The following is an 18,961-nucleotide window of genomic DNA, read 5'->3' on the forward strand; positions in this document are numbered from 1 at the left end:
ACCCCTATTTCTGATAAGCTGGATCCACTATCTAAAACCTGATGGGCTCTTGGGGCGCCTGCGTGGCTCAGTCGGTTGAGCAACTGACTTCGGCTCGGGTCATGATCTCACAGCTCGTGAGTTCGAGCCCCGCGTTGGGCTCGGGGCTGATAGCTCAGAGCCTGGAGCCTGTTTTGGATTCCGTGTCTCCCCCCCCCCCCCCCCCTCTCTCTCTCTCTCTCTCTGCCCCTCCCCCATTCACACTCTGTCTCTCTCAAAAATAAATAAACCTTAAAAAAAAAAGAAACCTGATGGGCTCAATTACACACTTTGGGCTAAGATACAACATAAATGATGCTATGTATTTGATGTTACCTCACGTGATTTCCAGCCCATCTACCAACCCACGCACTGCTCTACACTCTTTCTAGAACCAGAACCCCCAGGGCCGTGTGAGGTTGCAGAGGAATGAGTGATTCACTCTGATTTTGGGGACTAATTGTGTGTAAGTAACTCCACTCCCAGGAACTACTTAAATTCAAGGCAACTCATTTGCCAGCCTAATGGAGCAGAGCCCCAACTCAACTCCAAAGGAGGGCAAACCAGAGGAAACACAAACTTGCAGACCACATTCAAACTCATAAATTACTAGGAACAAACTTGAAGAAAACAAGCAGGTTCAATTTCAACAGACCTTTCCCAGCTAGGTGTACTAACATCTGACTGTTTAGACATCATTAAAATACGTTGCACCCAATATGTTTACCCACCGTCATCTATATTACCCGGACAGGCCATTCATCAGCTTGTCAATTTAAACGGATTTCTATATATAAGTGATTGTAATGTGCAGAGGACTTTAAGGAGAAATTTGTTGTGCCCACCTATTAAAAAAATGCAAACTGTCCAACAAAGCCTTGTTCGAGGGGACGGTCTCGGCAAATGAGGGACAACACTATTTTTTGCCCGAACTATAATTTTATTTCAAACCATTATTATTATTACCAACAACAATAATGAAAGCATGAAGGATTTTTTAAATGTTTATTTATTTTTGAGAGAGAGAAAGGGAGCCTGAGCAGGGGAGGGGCAGAGAGAGTCAGGGACAGAGGATCCAAAGCGGGCTCTGTGCCGACAGCCGTGAGCCCAATGCGGGGCTAGAACTCACAAACCGTAGGGTCGTGACCTGAGCCGAAGTCAGACACTCAACCGACTGAGCTTCCCAGGCACCCCAACGTTATAAAAGATTTGCAGACAAGACTTTTTTAGGTGACGATTCTGAAATTGGCATTAATCCGTTGGCCCGTGGTTGAACTATTGCATCTTGCGTACGTGTGTGTGCACTTGTGTGTGTATGTTTTCCATGATGCTATCCAAACGTTTCTCTCACATAATTAAATGTATTGGTGACATCACAGGAACCAAGCAAACCTTTGGATTTATATCACTTTTAGGAGATTATAAACTCAAATTGGAGCTTTCTAAAGTCTTACCAAATCTTGGGCGCTCTCAGCAGGAGTATAGTATTTCGAGGGTCATTGTAATGCGTAATAAGAAACTCTGTGTGCATTCTGCTTGCTAGTTTCCTCAGCCCTAAAGCCTAAAATTTCAATGCGTTCTAGTGAGAAACTTACAGCATAAAAAAGCATGCTTTTGGCAGAAATCAGAAAATAATAATGCTCTGTATTTTGTCATTTGGGAAAAGAGATTTAAAGGGGAAACCTTGAAAATTAAAGATATGAGCAGAATGAAACTAACCAAAGAATGCTAGATAGATTTTTTTTTAAAAAGAAGCTTCCCCAAAGACATAGGAAGGCGGTGTATTCTTTAAATTTCTGCACTGCTCTTTAGCATGAATTAAAGATGGAGCCAGTCTATGAATGGACATCACTTGCTTAATGGGAACACCAGATGCTGACATTTAGGAAATATAAAGAAAGCTAAACCCTTGTAAAATTTTATATATTATCCCTTTCACCAAAATATGAAAAACAGATTAGACGGGGGGAAGGAAAAGTTCTTCTATAAATAAATTTGAAGAAACACTGGACCAAAAGGAGACACTTGTTTAAATACAATGTCCAAGGAAGAAAAATTGTCAAATAAACAAGAATCCCCACTTTCGACTGAGCAGCAAAACATTCTGGGTCTCCAGGCTCTGAAGCATAATTGTCTCCGCCCTGCCCTTGGAGGATGCCTTTCTGAACCTAGGCTTCTTCGGCAGTCACATTTGTTAGGAATAATAAATAAGAGGAGCTTCGGATCTGGAACTTTCTTTCAAAGACATGTAGACATTGTAAAGACATTTTTTATCAAGTGTCTGTTGAGATTTATAGGTTTATGTTTAGCCTAGATCCTTGAATTACTTGTTGCTTTTCTTAGCCTTCTTTTCCCCTAACTCCTTCTTCTTTTTTTTTTTTTTTAATGTTTTTAATGTTTATTTTTGAGAGAGAGAGTACGAGTAGGGGAGGGGCAGAGAGAGAGGGAGACACAGAATCCGAATCAGGCTCCAGGATCTGAGCTGTCAGTGCAGAGCCTGAAGCGGGGCTTGAACCTGTGAACTGTTGAGATCATGGCCTGAGCGGAAGTTGGGTGCGTAACCGACTGAGCCCCCCAGGTGCTCCACCCCTAACTTCTTTCAATGCGTCTTGGATCCTTACTGCTCTAATGTCATGAACAATTTGCCATCTGCAGGGTTGTCATTGTCATTGAACTATGTGAAGGAGACGTAGGCGAGAGCTCCCATCAGAGGCCTGGCTACATAGCTGAGTCGGCAGAACAGGTGCCCACTGCATCCAGCAACAAGGAATCTAACTGCAGGGAGGGAGAAAACACCCTTAATTCTTGCTTGATGGTTTAAAAAAAAATCACTCTTCTCTGTTCTTGGAAAAGACAAAACAACACAACAGAGACCAGCTCGTTTCCCTTAGTACTGATGGTGTTCAGAAGGGCCACCGAAGGATTGAAACTGAGACATTGAGTAGGAAAGTTGGCCGAGTGAAGCAGAGGGAAAAGCCCTGGGCTGGGCGTAGGGCATTTTGGATATAGTCATTTCCAAATTGTATTGTCTTGGGCAAGCCCTTGGCCCACCTGGAGCTTCTGTCTCCTCAACAGTAGATGGGAATGGCACGCCTATCCCTTTAAGCGAGCCCTTGAGTGGAATGCTGTCTGAGACCTGAGGAATCTTCCAGAACCCTTTACTTCTACCCCTTGCTTGGTTTTCACCGGCTTCTGAGTTGGCCCCATCTAAACCCAATGTGGAACTCTTCACGTTGTGATCCGGCTTTGGTTGTGTGCAGGCCGTTTGGAAGGGTGCTCACGGGGGATCCCCTGGGCGCCTGTACCTAGGCCCTTGGCTTCTTCCTTCTACTCAGCTTGGCTTACATCTCACCTCAGCCTCTCTGAATCGGTCAAGTTGGAGCTCCACACACAGCTGGCACTAGCACGCCCTTCTCCCCCCGCTCTGCTACTTGGCAAATTCTAGTCCTCGGGGAAGGTAGCTTAGTAATATTAGCTAACATTTACTGGGCCCTTACCAACCACTTTATTAATCTCCTAAGGCCCTGGGAAGCAGACACAATTACTATCTCCACTTTTTGAAAATGATCTCCAATTTGCAATAGAGAAAACTGGTCGCAGAGCTGGTAATGGGCAGAGATGGGATTTGAACCCAGGTCAGGGATTAGCCCACTTCTGTAGAGGGTCAGACAGCCTCTACAGTATTTTGGGGGTTGGCGGGCTGACCAGTCTCTGTGAACAGCTGCTCAACACTGCCGGTGTCGTACAAAAGCAGTGACAGACAACATAGAAACGTACGAGCAGGGCTGTGTTCCAATAAAACTTTATTGGTCAACATCTACATTGGAATTTTATTTAATGTTCATGTGTCGCAGCGTATCATTACTCTTTTGGTTTTTTGGCGCGTTTAAAATGATAAACATCACTCTCTGCCACACAAAACGATACGGGGGGCTGGATTTGGCTCATGTGCTGTAGTTCGCTGATCCGTGACCTAGGCTGTTATTCCTGGAGCCCCTGCTCGTCACCACCTCGGGATGCTGCCTCCCATTTGTACCTTATCATCCCCTTCTACAGATGAAGAAGCTGAGGTCATACAGAGCTGTCAGGGAGGGGGCCTGTGGAGCCCAGAAGTCCAAGTCCAGTGCCTGGACTTTACCTTTAAGTCATGTCAAGGGGCTGAGGGAAGTCAGAGCGACTGTGTGTGCTTCGTGGCATGAATACAAACATTAAATTAGATCGTGCGCCTGGCATACATAAGAGATGCTCCCTGGAGTTTTATTTTTTTTGAATGCGTGGAAGCTCTTAGAAGCTATACGATACAAGCGATTAGGCTAGCTTCAGAAAACAAATTTCCTAGTGAAAATGTGTTACTACCTTTTACCGGTATTTACCTACTGCCTCATCTGTGCCAGGTCTACAGGGCACTGGTATGGGACGGTGAAGATAACGGGCAGCTTAGTTTGATGGCAAAGACAGACATGCCCATTTAAGTGATTAGCACCCAAAGGATTAATTGCTACCATGAATGGGGTGCAGGGGATAGAACCACAGCCACGTCCCAGGTATGCAAACCATGCATGCTGGAGATGAAGGGAGAAGAGACTTGCAGGCTGAGGGAACAGTATGTGCAAAGTCACTGATGTATGGAGGTTTGGGGTGCCTTTAGTGGGAGGGAGTTGGGGGGTGAGTGGTAGAAATGAGGCAGAGGAGGGAGGACCAGCTCTACAAGAACCTGTTAGTCTACGCCACGCTCTGGACTTGATCCCCTGGGACCTAGCTCCTCAAACTAGGGGGCGCACTAGGGAGTGCACAAAGTTGCAGGCTAAAGATGAGGTAGCTTTCCTGGGCATTGATTGTACTCAAAGAAGTTTAGAGAAATACTCCGTTTCTAAATGAAAACGAAACCAAACACCTAAGAATATATTGAGTAGAGTAAAAAATCCACATTAAAGTTTAAGGTGAAGCTCGATATTTCACAGAAGTTTGGACTCCACCCCACACCGCCATAACTTTCCTGTTAGAGGGGATAAAATGGAAAGTTTTGAGAGACAAGCAGGGGGACAGGGGAGACACGTAACATTGTTAAGTAGTGCGGCCACACACCAGATTTGGTCTGTAGAACTCTAAGGCTGGTGGTAGCCAGGAGGAGAGATGGGAAGGAGACATCAGAGGTGTGGGGATGAGTCAGGGCCACAGCGGTAGCTGTGCCGGAGAAGGTGGAATAGAAGCAACTAGGACGGAGGAAGTTCGATTCTGTCATTAAATGTACATCCCCCTCCACCTAGAAGCAACAGAAGGAGAAATGGGCACTTGCTCTGGAGTCCAAAGACCAAGATTTGAACCCCACAGTTGACTGACTGTGTGACCTTGGGCAAAGCACTCCATCTCTCCAGAATTGCACTTTTTTTCCTTCTTCTGAATCAGGGGAACTCTGCCTGTGTTGCCTTCCTCCAAGTCTTCGGATCATCGAAGATACCATCCATGAGCGCTCTTTGTAAAGGGTCCAAACACCACTTGTGGGTTTCAAGGGAACAAAAGGCCAGAGCCCTTTCTGCTTGGTGGCCTCTCCAAGAAAAAGGCGATTGCTATTCCCCCCCCCCCCCCCCATCTTCGGCTGTTGGAGCTGCGGATCAATTGCGACGAGGCTAAACAAAAAAAGGTAGTCATACGTGATCAGCAGAATGGTCCAAATGATGTCATCCATCAAGATGGACACTGCAATTTGCCAACTATTTTCTCATAAATCAAACCGTGGTCCCTCAAGGAAGAGGGGCAGGGCTAGAGGAGCCAGCATGGCAGTGCTTATCGGGAGACCAGACGCAGGGAAGCCAGGGAAGCGCTCCCTTAAGGATACAGTAATTATTTTCACTCGATGGGAAATCAAGAGGGGCACGATGGGAGGGAGAGCTGGAGAGTGTCTGCCTCACTTCATTACTACTCCCCAGGCAAGGGACACAACATATGCTTTTCATTGGGAAGCCAATAATTTTGAATCGTGGGACAGGTGAAAACTTAAATGACATTTGCAAACCTTGATTTATTTCTCTGCTTAACTCCGGAACATGCTTTAGACTCCGCTCTATAAGTTTCCATAGATTAGTGGTCAATGTCAAGAGTTTTCAATGACATATTCAAGCGTTTCCTGTCCCTATCAGTTAATTAAATATTTTCAGTACTAATCTCTTCTTATTGAAATGGTTTCCCTTCTTTCGGTTACGGGTTGGGAAAACAACGATATGAAGTATGTGCTTTATTGAAAACAAAATAACAAAAATAAAAAAGAATACTTTTTCCCCCACGTGCTATTTGACTTGCTGGAAATCTCATTAAAAGTTATTTATGAGCTGTTAGGGATCCCATAAGGATTACACCTAATTCAGTCTGTAAAGCTTTTGAGTTTCTTTTACATGAAGGACCTCCTTCCCCATTATTCTACTTTGGTTTGCACCCAAATAAATACTGGAGATCAACTTCTTGGCAGAAGAGGGCTCCTCGGTCCCTAACCTGACCGTCACTCACGTGACCCAGGCAAAGTTTGTACCTTCCTCCCCTTTCTGCTGGACGCGATCTGCTGGGACCGGTGTAATCAAATTGAGGGCAAACTTGTGGAAATGACGAAAGATCATTTGTGCTATTCTATGCATTCTGGTGAAGACAGCACTACCCTGGGCATCGTTTCCATCTCTGGGATTTGTACCTTCTGCAACTAACCATGCAGCCAGTCCTCACGGACTATACCATTTTCCTCTCCTCCTCCTCCCACAATTCCCTCTGAAACAAGAAAAAGGAATTTGATCAGAATGAGTAATTTCCCAGTCCTTTTATAGGCCTACACGCCTGTTATTTTGCTGTTTCTCGCAACTTGTGCTCAGGCATCTGGCCCTCAGCTCACCAAAGACTGACACACCCATTTGGGCATCTTTTGTCCTGCTAGACTCTTCAATGACCTGTGCCAGATAAAGATGCCTTCAACTTCCAAAGAATCTTCCTTGTGTTCGTATTTCTAAGACACAGGGAAGAAGGTAGGCATTCGAGTAGCCGGATATTCAAAACGGAATTTTGGCCGTTAGAAAATTGGCCTGAAAAGTTAATGATACAGGCGTTCGTACTATAACCATCGGGGGCAAATGTACTCATATCAGTGTTAGCTATTATTAGTAATATTATTATCACTATCAGTGCTCTTGCTATCTTTTCTACCAAAAGCCTGGCCAGCAAATTGTTCATTTTTCTCCAGCTGTCTGCGTACCCTCATACACCAGCTCGTTTCTCCAGTCGAAAGGCCAGGCATCGATTCTACCACGTCCCTGGTGAACCAGCCAGCCAGATCGAGTATTAATCGGGAATATCATTCCGGCCACCACGGGAGTAGCCAACAATGGTGTCTTCACTTACAAAACCTTTCCCTCCTGGATCTCAGAGTACTTACTGTGTGCGACTAAAAACTTAGCCTATACTTCTCCCCTTGGTCAGGAGTCGGTACCATCAGAACTAGTCTAACAATAAGGCAATGGCTGCCTGTTTCAAAGGAGAGTCTTTCCTCCTTAATGTCAACCATCTGGAGAAGTTTAACGTTCTATATTCTTCATAAAATTCTACGTAAGAGGTCAGTTTAATTTTTTAAGAGTCATTTAAACATCCTGAGTACATTGTCAGCCCCCAAGCAAGAAATGCCTCTCAGGCGGGACCAGGGAAAAACCACATGGGTTGCTCGTATGTTTAGTCTAGTACAGAGGTTCCCAGCCCTGGCTGTACCTAAAACGATGATGCTTGAAGACAGATCGACTCTGTCTTCCCCCACCTCCGGAAGTGGTAGTTTTTGTCTTGTTTTATTTGTCTTGTCCTTAGGATTCCCAGGTAATTCTATTGTGGCAGGCAGGGTGAGAACCACCAGCCTGAGTCTGAGGAGAAATACAGGCTCAGGTGTTACTATGGTGAGACCTGCTCAGACTACTCAGCACCCTGCCCTTGCTATAATTAGGCGAGGAATAAACCCATGCGGCCCTGACTTATCCTCTGACTTCAAACATAGCCTCAGAGCTGTTACCTCGCCGTGCTATAGGTTGAGTTGTGTCTACCCAAAGATGTTGAGGTCCTGACCCCCCCCCCCCCACCCGCAGCACTTGTGAATGTGACCTTATTTGGAAAGAGGGTCTTTATAGATTGTCAAGTTAAGATGAAGTCATTAGGTAAAATAAATTTAAACAACTTTTTTTAAAATGGGAGCCTGGGGGGCTGAGTTGGTTAAACGTCTGACTCTTGATTTCGGCTCAGGTCGTGATCACGTGGTCCATGAGATCGAGCCCCGTGTCGGGCTCTGCGCTGACAATGCAGAGCCTGCTTGGGATTCTGTCTCTCCCCCTCTCTCTCTGTCTCTCTGTCTCTCTGTCTCTCTCTCTCTGTGCCCCTATTCTGTTCATGCGTGCAGTCTTTCTCTCTCAAAATAAAATAAGTAAACATTTAAAAAAATGAAGTCATTAGGGTGGGCCCTAAACCAATGTAACGTGTCCTTATAAAAAGAGCAAATTTGGACATGGAGACAGACACGCACAGGGAGAACGCCATGTGAGGATGAAGGCAGAAATCAGGGTGATGCTCCACAAATCAAGGAATGCCAAAGATTGGCAACAGAGCATCTGAAGCTAGCGGCAAAGCCGGAAACAGATTTTCTTGGAGCCCTGAAGGAGCCCACCCAGCTGAGACCTTGATCTCGGACTTCAAACCTCCAGGACTGTGAGGCAATAAATGTCTGTGGTGTAAGCCACTCAGATTGTGGCACTTTTTGCATGTCAGTCCTAGGAAACTAATGCACCGAGTGGGTCAGTGCAACATACTTAAAAAAATTTTTTTTAAATGTTTATTTTTGGGAGAGAGACAGAAAGAGACAGAGCGTGAGCAGGCAAGAGGCAGAGAGAGAGGGAGACACAGAATCCGAGCTGTCAGCCCAGAGCCTGATGCGGGGCTTGAACCTGCGAACCGTGAGATCAGGACCTGAGCTGGAGTCGGACGCTCAACTGACTGAGCCACCCAGGCACCCCTCCATTTTTTCAATGGGTAGGGCGATGGCTCAAACCCATGAACCGCGAGATCGTGACCTGAGCTGAATTCGGACGCTTAACCAACAGACCCACCCGGGTGCCCCAAGTGTAACATACTTCGAAACTCCAGGCAGGTGAAGTTTATCCAGCCCATGCATCACCCTTGGCCGCACCCTGCCCATAAGGGCGACCAAACTGTTCAACTAGTTCTAATAGTCTGCAAAGTGAGGAAGTGAGCACAGGGCAAATGATTGGTACTTCTTGGGACTACTAGTGCAGGCTTCTAGGAGGAAGCGACGGCTTTGGATCTGAGCTTTGGAAGAGGAGTATTTGCTTCGGTAAGAGTGAAGGGAAGCAAAAAATGTGGCAACGAAGGTACTCCAAAGTGAGGGGCTGCCTCAAAGTGAGAGGCTGCAGGTGAGGGATCCTGACAGGAGGAGGAAGGAACAGCCCTGGGGGCGAGGGGGGTGTGTGGGCACGTGTGCATGTTTGGCGTGGGGAGTTGAGCCAAACTGACAGTAATAAAAGCAACAGGAAATATTCAAAGAAAGCATGCTCTAAATGGAGTACTGCACGAAGCCGTATTCAATCCCAGGATTGCCCTAACGCATCTCACAGGCTATTATTGTGCCCATTTTACAGATAGGAGGAACGAAGCTCCAAGAGCTGAGTCAGGCCCTCACAGTTTACCACTGTACTAACACTGCTCGCTAGTTTTTACTTGGGAGCTACTCCCGGGAAGGGGGGTGGGGTGGCATGGATGGAGATAGAGAGATAAAGGTGGTCTAAAAGCAAATGCCCATCTTTACTTGACCAGGGACTGAAGCGACCCCAAAGTCTCCATCCATGTGTGGGTCCCAGGCTGCCCCCGTTGGCCATTTCCAGTGGCAGTCCGTCTTCTGGAGGTTACAGACGGGCCAGGGAGATCCATACAGAGCGGGGCGTGCTCTCGGATTGAAATCCGGCTTTGTTCTTCAACTCCAGTGTCATAGGGGAAAGCAGAGAGGGGAAGAGAAGGAAACAAAAAGTTTCAGCGTGTGAGTAGTATTTGCAATGTGATCTATGCGTTCTGAGCCAAGTTACTATACATGCTCTGGGGAGAATTACAAATAAATGACGAAACATTTTGAAACATGGCTTATACCTAATTAATCATGGAACGTGAAGAACAAAGAAAACATTTCTTCAAAGTTTCTAGCATTTTGCCTATTAAGTGGAGAGGGTGGGGGGGGAGGGAGGAGAAATCTCCATGCCCCGTAATGGATACACTGTGCACTTCATTTGGGGAAAGAAGCTCTTAATCTCCCTTGGCCGCCTGCAACCTCGGAATCCTTACATCTTTAATACTTTATGTCGAGCGTTTTCATATTAAAGGGACTGAGAGTTTCCAGATCATGAAATCTCCCTTGGCTTTTTGTCCCTTGATCGCTCAGTCCAAACCATACTGGTTTCGAGAGTAGGAGATCATCAGGAATTTCTTAAGTCCCCGTGCTGTCGCACCCTGAGATTCCTGTGTCCTTCTTACACCCTATCACTACTCAACGACGTCCGTGGGCATGTGCTGCTTTGAAGCCAAAGCTCTGAGGCCCAGGTTTTGTGCCATGTCTATGTTATTCCGCATGCTCTTAGCCTCTGAACCTTGATTTCCAGGTCTGTCAAATAAGGATAATAATAAATACCTTGCTGACGTATTTTGACCGTTAAGCAGAATAATGCCACAAAAGCACTTAGCCTAATGCCTAGAACATAACTGCTCAAAATGGAGTTTATAACTGAATCTTCCAGTTTTTTGAGGGTACTTTTGGCATCCTCTCCCTATCCGTAGCCTTGGCCAAAGGCGCCATTTTGCTTCTCCAGCTGAGGCACTTCTGTAAAACTCTGTCTCACCGGCGACGGATTCGGAAGTCAAAAGTGACTTTGCACTTGGTAGCCAGCGTTTGCAGCTCCAGTGGGGAGCCATCGTCCCACACTTTCTTCTGGAATTTTTCCATAGTCACTCCATGTGCACTAGTGTGGACACAACAGGAATCAGAGATGTGTGGGTTTTCCTTCCAAACATTGTCACTTTGTCTTTATGTGGCTTTGGACAAGCTGAAGAGGTTACAAAAAATATACGATATTAAAGTGGTTGTGAGGAAAACCTGGAACCTGAACGCCGCTCTCCCCGAGCTCGGTATAGCGAACAAGAATGAAGAGAATACTTGGTCAAGGATTTTCCGGAGCTATGGTGAACATCTTCCAAGTTTCTAAGTCTGTTTTCTCCTTCTGACTTCTAACAGCTTAGGCATGGCCATGTTGGGGTTGGCCATTCAAAGATGCTGCCAGGGACTTTGAATCTGGAAGGGACAAAGCAGAGGCTCATAGAGAAGTCTGGAGTCGGGTGGTGGCACCAGATGGCCGGTGGTCGTGGTGCCGAGGATAGCATCGTAACCAGACAACGCCAAAGGCATGACCTCAACTGTGTTCGTTGCCCTGCAGCTCTCTTGGTTCGGGGTCATTTTCCATCTCAGCTCTCCAGGCTTCCTGTAGACTCTGTAAGCCATGTGACATCTTCCTTTTAAATTCCTTTTCTGCTTCAGTTAGCCATTGGGCTACTTTGCTCACAAATGAGAATCCAGACTGAGACAAAATCAAGATACGCTCACCGCCCACTACATGCCAAATCCCATATAGATGAGGAGACGGAGACCCAGAGAGTGGCGGTCATTTGTCAAGGTCACCAGGCTGGTCAGAGGTGGTGCAGTGGTTTGAAACCCTGTCCGCCTTTCCCCTGAATTCTTTCAGCGAACAGAGCTAAAAGGTAAATGTAGAACCTATGACCGTCTACATTTGCACTGAATTAGCTTTGAAGATGGGGTGTTTGTTTTTTTTTTTTTTTTTTTTTTGCAGGTTTACAGTTGTGACCTGGCCTCTACATTTCCTTCCTCCACCCCCCTTCTTGCCCCACTCCCTGCCCTACACTGGTGACTAGCAGTCTGTAAATTGAGTCAAAAGTGAAATATCTTTTAGTGCCTAGATTCAGTCCCGGTCTGTGCCTATGAATCAGACAGCCACTTGTTACAAAACAGTGGAACGACTTGGCTTCGTGTCCCCCATCGAACTTGGTGTTGGTTGTGTGTGCTAATTACCCTTCTTGGTTCACGTCCCCTCGGTTGATGCCTTTAGAAATTAAATGCACGTGCCTTGTACGGGGTGGAGTGAGGGCTTGGCTCATTTGGTTTCCATTTTACCCATCGCCCTACACCTGCCATTGTACCAACAGATGGCATGGTCCACACACTCTGGCATCGAAGGATGGGACGTTGGATGTTGCCATCTGCCTCTGGACCTGCCGGATTAGTGTCCTTTTCTGTGGGGGTGGAGTAGCTTTGCCAAAGAATGGCCAAAGAAGCAACTGGAGTGGATATCCACATGCACACTCCCATCATCTTCTCTGTCTTGAACCCAAGGAGAGAGTTAGCAGCTCTCTAAGCACCTAACTTACATACCACAGCTTTCCTGGAAACAGATGCACATAAAACCACTTTATTCTTGACCTCACTCCAGTGTATCTGCAGAACATCAGTCTGGCCAGAACTTGGTCATCTTACTTCTTTTTCACTGGTTTTTTTTTTTTTTTTTTTTTTTAGAAGTCAATTATTGAAGATATTGGGTAGTAAAAGCATTTTAAACTTTATTACTCTCTTTTCAGTATTAGATACAGAAGGTCTCGGTCAGTGATACAGTGTATAAAATATAGAAGCAGTGAATTAAATGCAACTTGATGGTACATGTTGTACCTTAATGAAAACAAAGGCTCAGGAACACTATTTGTGAACGTGTTACCCAATAAAGTGTTAGCAAAGGAGCCCATAAAGCTGCCAGAGGGATTTAACCATTGCTAGAACGAGAGGGAAACACTATTCAGTTGGGCTGGACACAGAGTGAGGTCTGCTGACTTTATCACAAGTGCCAGAGGTTTTTTGTTGTTTTGTTTTTTTTTATTATTATTTATTTAAAACACATGGAAGAAAAGACAGTTGGGTTTGGCACCAAAAGGTCTTGTGGTGAAGAAAAAAAGGAGGGATGTCCAAAAGTGCTCAAAATAACCTAAGGGGGAGAGACAGATGTGAAGAAACGAAGGCAGGATGTCATGGGGTGTCGCGCTGGTCCATTTAAGGCGACGGCAAAAGGCGAGAGCACTTCTCCATGGCGGGTGACAGACACGAGCAATTGAACAGTTCATACCCTCTCTGTTGTCCCTGTCACGAGATTTGTAGGTCGCTCCCAGCCAGCCACTGGGGCTAAAGGGCACAGGTCATGACCTGCCGATTTACCAAAGTATGATCAACTCACACAAATTACAGGCGTAAGAGAGTCCTGACAACTTCAATATGATGTGCAAGGAGCACAATTATTTGTGACATGTGAAGCCAGTGTGAGACCATAATTCTGTCGCTGCGTGACAAGGCATTATTAGCCAGGGCAGGCAGCGGCTTGAACCAGGAGCAGCTGGAGGAGAGGCGGAGAGAGAGAGAGAGAGAGAGAGCGAGCGAGCTCCATCGGGAAGGCCCGTGATGGGCTTTCTCTCCCAGAGTGGCAAACAGCAAGGCCCCCTTTGTGGAATGTGGGGGCGCTCCGAGGACGAGGCGCCCTCCTGCTATCGGGTCCTGGGAGGATAAAGAGGAGGTGGGGGGAAGAGGGGGGGATGAGGCACAGCCCATGGGCCTGTGGGGGGCACACAACCCAGGTGTTGTCTTTGAAACTGAACTTGGTGTTTTTGAGGAGGCCCGCTGTACCGCAGCACGGTTTCCAGGGGCAGATGAGGTGGGGTGGGGGGTGCCGGGCAGAAACCTCCCCTCCATCAGCCTTCCTTCCCGACGAGTCCTCTCTGGAACTTTCAGTGTGGCTGCTGGGTGAAGGAGGAGACGGTCTAGGGGCCCTCTGTACTTTAGCAGTTTCTGCAGGGGATCAGTTCAAGGGAGGTGTAGGTAAGCGTTTTCCTCCTGGGAATGGGGACCGGGGCTGTCCCCAGCATCCGGGCCCCAGTAACGCAGGGCTTCCTCAGGCTGCGTGTGGGGGGCCACGCGACAGCCGAGGGGCCCACAGGCTTATCTGCGAAGCGAGGAGCCGGACTGTGTTGTGGGTGTCTCCTGCAGAGGGTGGCTGCTGTGTTTGGGGGCCGCTTCTTAGCTCGGTGACTTTTGCCCCACTGTTGGGCAGTGTGTGGTCAGGACCTGAATTCACGCAGTTTCCAAGAATGTTCCCTGGACACCTGCTGGGTGCCAACCACGGCCCCAACCGCAGAGAACCCGAGTGAGAAACACCTCTGGGTGCCCCCGAGAGCTTGCGGTGGGTGAGGGTAGGCGGATGACAAGCGATTAAAATCCACGGAGGGGTGGGTGCTGTAGGGATCGTGGGCGAACCACGAGGGCATGGCTCACTTCCTCGCGTCATTCGGACAGCTGTCGGTGCAGGCCTCCCACCCCACCATGCGATACAGGTCTTCTGCCTCTCGGGCTCTGCCTCCTCCCCTGCTTCGCGGCCATCTGACGTCTGGAGGCCCGACCCGAGGGCCATCGGCGGCGGGCACAGACAGTTGCTACAGGCAACTCTGTAGAGCAGCAATCAGCACTGGGATCGTTTCTTGTTGCCGTTTACTGTTCCTCCTCCTACATGTGAGCTCCGAGAGGGCGGGGCTCTGCCTGGCTCTCCTCAGTATCCCAGTTGCCTAGAACGGTGTTGGCACAAAGTCCTTGCCCGGGAAATGCATGAACGCCAAGCACTGTTCTTCGTGCTCTCCTTCAATGCATGAGCCCAGGGGCACCCGGGTGGCTTAGTCAGTTGAGCGTCTGACCCTTGACTTCGACTCAGGTCACGATCTCATGGTTCATGAGTTCTGACGGTGCAGGACCTGCTTGGGGTTCTCCCTCTCTCCCTCGTCTGTGCTCCGCCCCTGCCCTCCCTCTCTCTCTCTCTCTCTCTCTCAAAATAAATAAACCTTAAAAAAAATAAATATAGGAGCCCATTTAATCCCCCCAACCCCCCAGTGAAATAAGCATGTTAGGTATCTGTTGCTGCATAAGTTATCAGCTTGCAGGGTCACGGCTTAAGATGACAACATTCATTATCTCTCACGGTTTTGTGCCTGGGCTGAGCCGATTTTTCTTCCGGTCTTGCTTAGAGCTTTTCACGAGGCTGCATGTCACTGGGAGCTTGGTCAGGGCTTGAACATTCAAGATGTCTGCTCATCCTCCAGGCCCCCTAATTGTGTGCCAGTCGAGCCTCGACTTCCTTACAGCATGGGGTCTGGGCCCCCAGAGGGAAGCAGCAGAAGCTTACGGGCCTGGGCTCAGAAGTTCCACAACATCACTTCCTTCCCATCCCGTCGGCCGCAACAAGTGCTGAGGCCAGCCGGTATTCGAGGAGAGGCGAATGGACCCTCCCTCTTGACGCCAGGAGTGGCATTTGCCTCTGCAGATGACGGGATCGTATCTGGAGACTCTCTGTTACAGTATTATCAGCCTGCTTCACAGCCGTGGACGCTGAGGCTTGGTGAGGTGAAATGATGCATCTAAAAGTACGTGGGAAGAAAACAGCAGAACCAGGGTAGCAGCCTGAAATAGTCTAACCTCACGTTCGCTGTTTGTTGCTCACCGATGACTCTTCGTAATAGCCCCTCCTGGATCTCGTGTGACAGAGCTGGTCTCTTCTGTGGCTCTTCCTCTGCTGTTTACTTTCTCATCACGGTGGCCAGGGTTTAGGAAGGCTGGGGCTCCTTAGACCCAGAACCTCATTCAGCCTCTACAACTCATAAACCGTGTGACCTTGAACAAATGTCTGGACCACTCTGAGTGTCTTTTCTCTATCTGTGAAGTTGGACGGTACCCTAGGGGGTAGCGGCCAGACAGGATTGTGGGTGGTTATAATAAGGCTGTACATGTAAAGCACTCCACACAATACGTGGCACCTAGCAATCACTCAAAGGGTGACTGTTTTAAGGTGACAAGGATGTCTTCCGCTGGACCGGAGATAAGCCCTCACAGACGTGTTTCATAATTATATTTAAAGTGTAAGGATTCCCAGGTCATTGAGCAGCACGCTCGTGTTTAATGTTAATCCGAAGATACGTTCTAAAATCAGCAAGAGTATTTTTAGGGACTCGCTTGTTTAGGATGTATTCATCATACTCTTCCCTGCAAGCATCTGACTAGGCATCCTGCCATCCTGTTTCTATAGGGAACTTTCTTTCCATCAAAAAAAAAGAAAAAAAAGATGAGCAGAATGATATGCTGGGATTGCAGATAGACATAAATCTAAGTTACTAAGAGAAAACTAAGGCCAGACAAACAAACAAATATCCCCCGAGGGCCCCTTGTGTCTCATCCTTGATTCACTGGATTATTCGAGACTCTTGGGTATTAGAAGTAGCATGGCAGTCCTGATTCCAGCCAGCCTCTGAGAGCGAGAGGGGAATTTATGGTCAGGCTTTGGGAACTTACGTAGCGTCGTCATCAGAAATCACCGTTCCCACCGCCTAGCTCTGCTTTTCCCATGGCCTCCTTTCCCTCTCCTTCTTGGGCAGCCTCTGCTTTGCTTCCAGTTCCATGGCTCAAAGAGGGAGGCCCCTTCTTCTCCTGTTTTTTTTCTTTTTAATTAAAAAAAAAAAAACGCCAAAGATTATAATCAGCTCAGGTTGAGCCCATGTGTGATGTAACCAGTCACAGAGTTTCAGGGAGTAGAATCTGATTGTCTAGCCTGCGTCAGGGCCAGCTTCTATAGCCCGGGGGTAGGAATTCTGGGATTACTGGTCCTGTGGATTGAGGGACAATTGTGCAAGGGAAATGGGAACCTTTAACAGATTCTCCTCAAGGACAGTTACAATATGGCAGAGCTCTAGATTTACCGAAAGCTCCGGGAAAGAATTCTTGTCAAGATGAACACAGCCCCTGTGTTGCTTGTGGCTTGGGTGGGGACCATTTTTCTATTGATTACCCCTTTGTGCCCTACTGGCTGTGTTTATTTGTGGATATTTATTTTCTTATGGGCATAAGGAAATGCTCAAAATAAGTATATAACCTTCACTCAAAGTCCCAGCTTCTAATTTAACTACCCTAACATCACCACATTTATTCCACAGCCCCTAGATTAGCCAGCATTCGCTCAGTAAGCCAGATTTTGTGAAAAATATTTTATTTCTTTTATTTGTCCCCAAATGTTTCCATTGTATACAAAAATGAGACAGTGTTCCTTTCGGGGAGAAGGAGTTTCTACTTTGGGTTTAAACCAAACAAAATAATATTTAAGGAAACATTAAATAAATTATTTATCATGTTGGTCAGCGTTTGGGGGGAATATAGCTTAGATAAACAGATTTTTAAGGTCAGCCACTCTAAGGGCTGAGTTTTTTATAAAAAACAGCCTCTGAGGTGCTTTAATAAATCTTTAAAAAGAAAAAAAAAAATCAGGCCCCTGTTTTCATTACTGAATCATTTGCTATTGCTGAATAATGGTCATTCAAGAGGTAAGCTTAACCAGCAGGCCCCAATAGCCTTGCTGGGAAACTCACAAGTTATGAAAAATCTGTGTTGATAATGAACGCTGCTGGTCATGCTTGGATTTCTGTGAAAGCAGCCCAGTCCTTTGGTTGCGTTTTAAATCAGATAAATGGACAGAACTGGCTGATTTGGGTCATAAAATTGTCAAATGAAGATAAATTCATTCCTACTCGATGGGAAACTTCAGAGGAGAATTAGAATAGATGTAAGTAAAAAAAAAAATAATGTGCTTCTTTCCCCTCAAAATAAACGGGTACCAGATTCATCAAGTGGCTGTAATTCACCTCCTGGGTCGTCCGTCTTCTCAAAGTGCAGCTGAAGGCACCTTTTGGGCTCGTTTCTACTGCTAAATGGCATTCCTCAGCCAAAGAAGGGTATGGAGAGGAGAGGAAAGGATGTTTGGATCCCAAGAAATGGACGTGGAAGGGGTGGAAAGCAAGGGCATGGAAGAGGCCGGAGGAGAAGAAGTGAGAAATGGAGAAAATCTGACATTGTAGAGACTGGCCAGAGAGCAGCGCTGGAGGCACGGCTCACTGTGGCTCTGGTTTCATTTCTTTATGGTTCATAATTTGTCCGAAACATGAAAGCCTCTCATGACCACCTCTTATCTATGCACTGAGGCAACATCCCCGGATGTGGCCCTGAACTCCCCCCTTGGTCTTGAGAGGAGGCCTGGGCTGGGAATGAGCCCAGAGGTTCCGAGCCTCGTCTCTTTCAAGGGTGGAACCTGCCGCAGAATTTCATGGCTTCCAAAAAGAGGATATTTTTTGTTTATAAGCAGGAAGGAATGTCACTAAGGAGTTGGGGGTAGGGGTGGGCGGGGGTTGAGGCTGCCTGACCATAAAGTGCCTCAGGGTTTGAAAGTTCAGGAGAAGAGAGCTTGACTAACCGCATCTGGGACTTGAGGTTTTATTGAACTGGTAATGAAAATAATCTTTGCAAAATATCTTGAAAACATTTGATAAACACAGACTGAAGCTGCCACCTAAACACACGGAAAGAAAATAGCCTCACATTCAGATTCGCAACCTGTTAACAGCCGGTACCGTGTTAGGTGCAAAGCACAATGGTTAGGAACGCAGTCTTCAGAGCAATGCAGAACCAAGTACAAGTCCCCGCTCTGTTCGTGGTAGAACCGTGAACCTGCTGCTTTACCTCCCTGTGCCTCAGTGGCTTCATCCATCAAATGGAAATGGATGCTCCCTCGGTGAGCCACCACGAGGACCTGACTGGGTAAGTCGCGTGGAAACGCTACGACGAAAGAACGTCAGAGTGGCCACAAAGCCTTCCCCTCTCTGCATCCACTCTTGTGGTGTTGCAGGCATCCCATTAAGAGGTAGAGTCTCTTTGGCCACCCCTTGAGTTTTGGTTGGCTGTGTGGCTTGG

The 18,961-nt window shown here is 47.1% G+C and overlaps 2 long non-coding RNA genes across 2 annotated transcripts in view; one reads left to right on the forward strand and one right to left on the reverse strand.

Moving 5' to 3' along the window:
- The window catches only part of LOC128312592 (uncharacterized), a 76,291-nt gene that overhangs the window by 37,514 nt on the left and 19,816 nt on the right, over positions 1–18,961 (forward strand). The window lies entirely within an intron of this gene.
- LOC113600296 (uncharacterized) lies at positions 9,607–18,351 on the reverse strand. Its single transcript, XR_003421299.2, has 3 exons — positions 17,860–18,351; positions 16,520–16,665; positions 9,607–10,016 (listed from the first exon to the last, which is right to left on the reverse strand). It is a non-coding gene; the product is annotated as an uncharacterized LOC113600296 (long non-coding RNA).

Source organism: Acinonyx jubatus, chromosome D2, assembly GCF_027475565.1.
Source record: "Acinonyx jubatus isolate Ajub_Pintada_27869175 chromosome D2, VMU_Ajub_asm_v1.0, whole genome shotgun sequence".
Taxonomy (NCBI): domain Eukaryota; kingdom Metazoa; phylum Chordata; class Mammalia; order Carnivora; family Felidae; genus Acinonyx; species Acinonyx jubatus.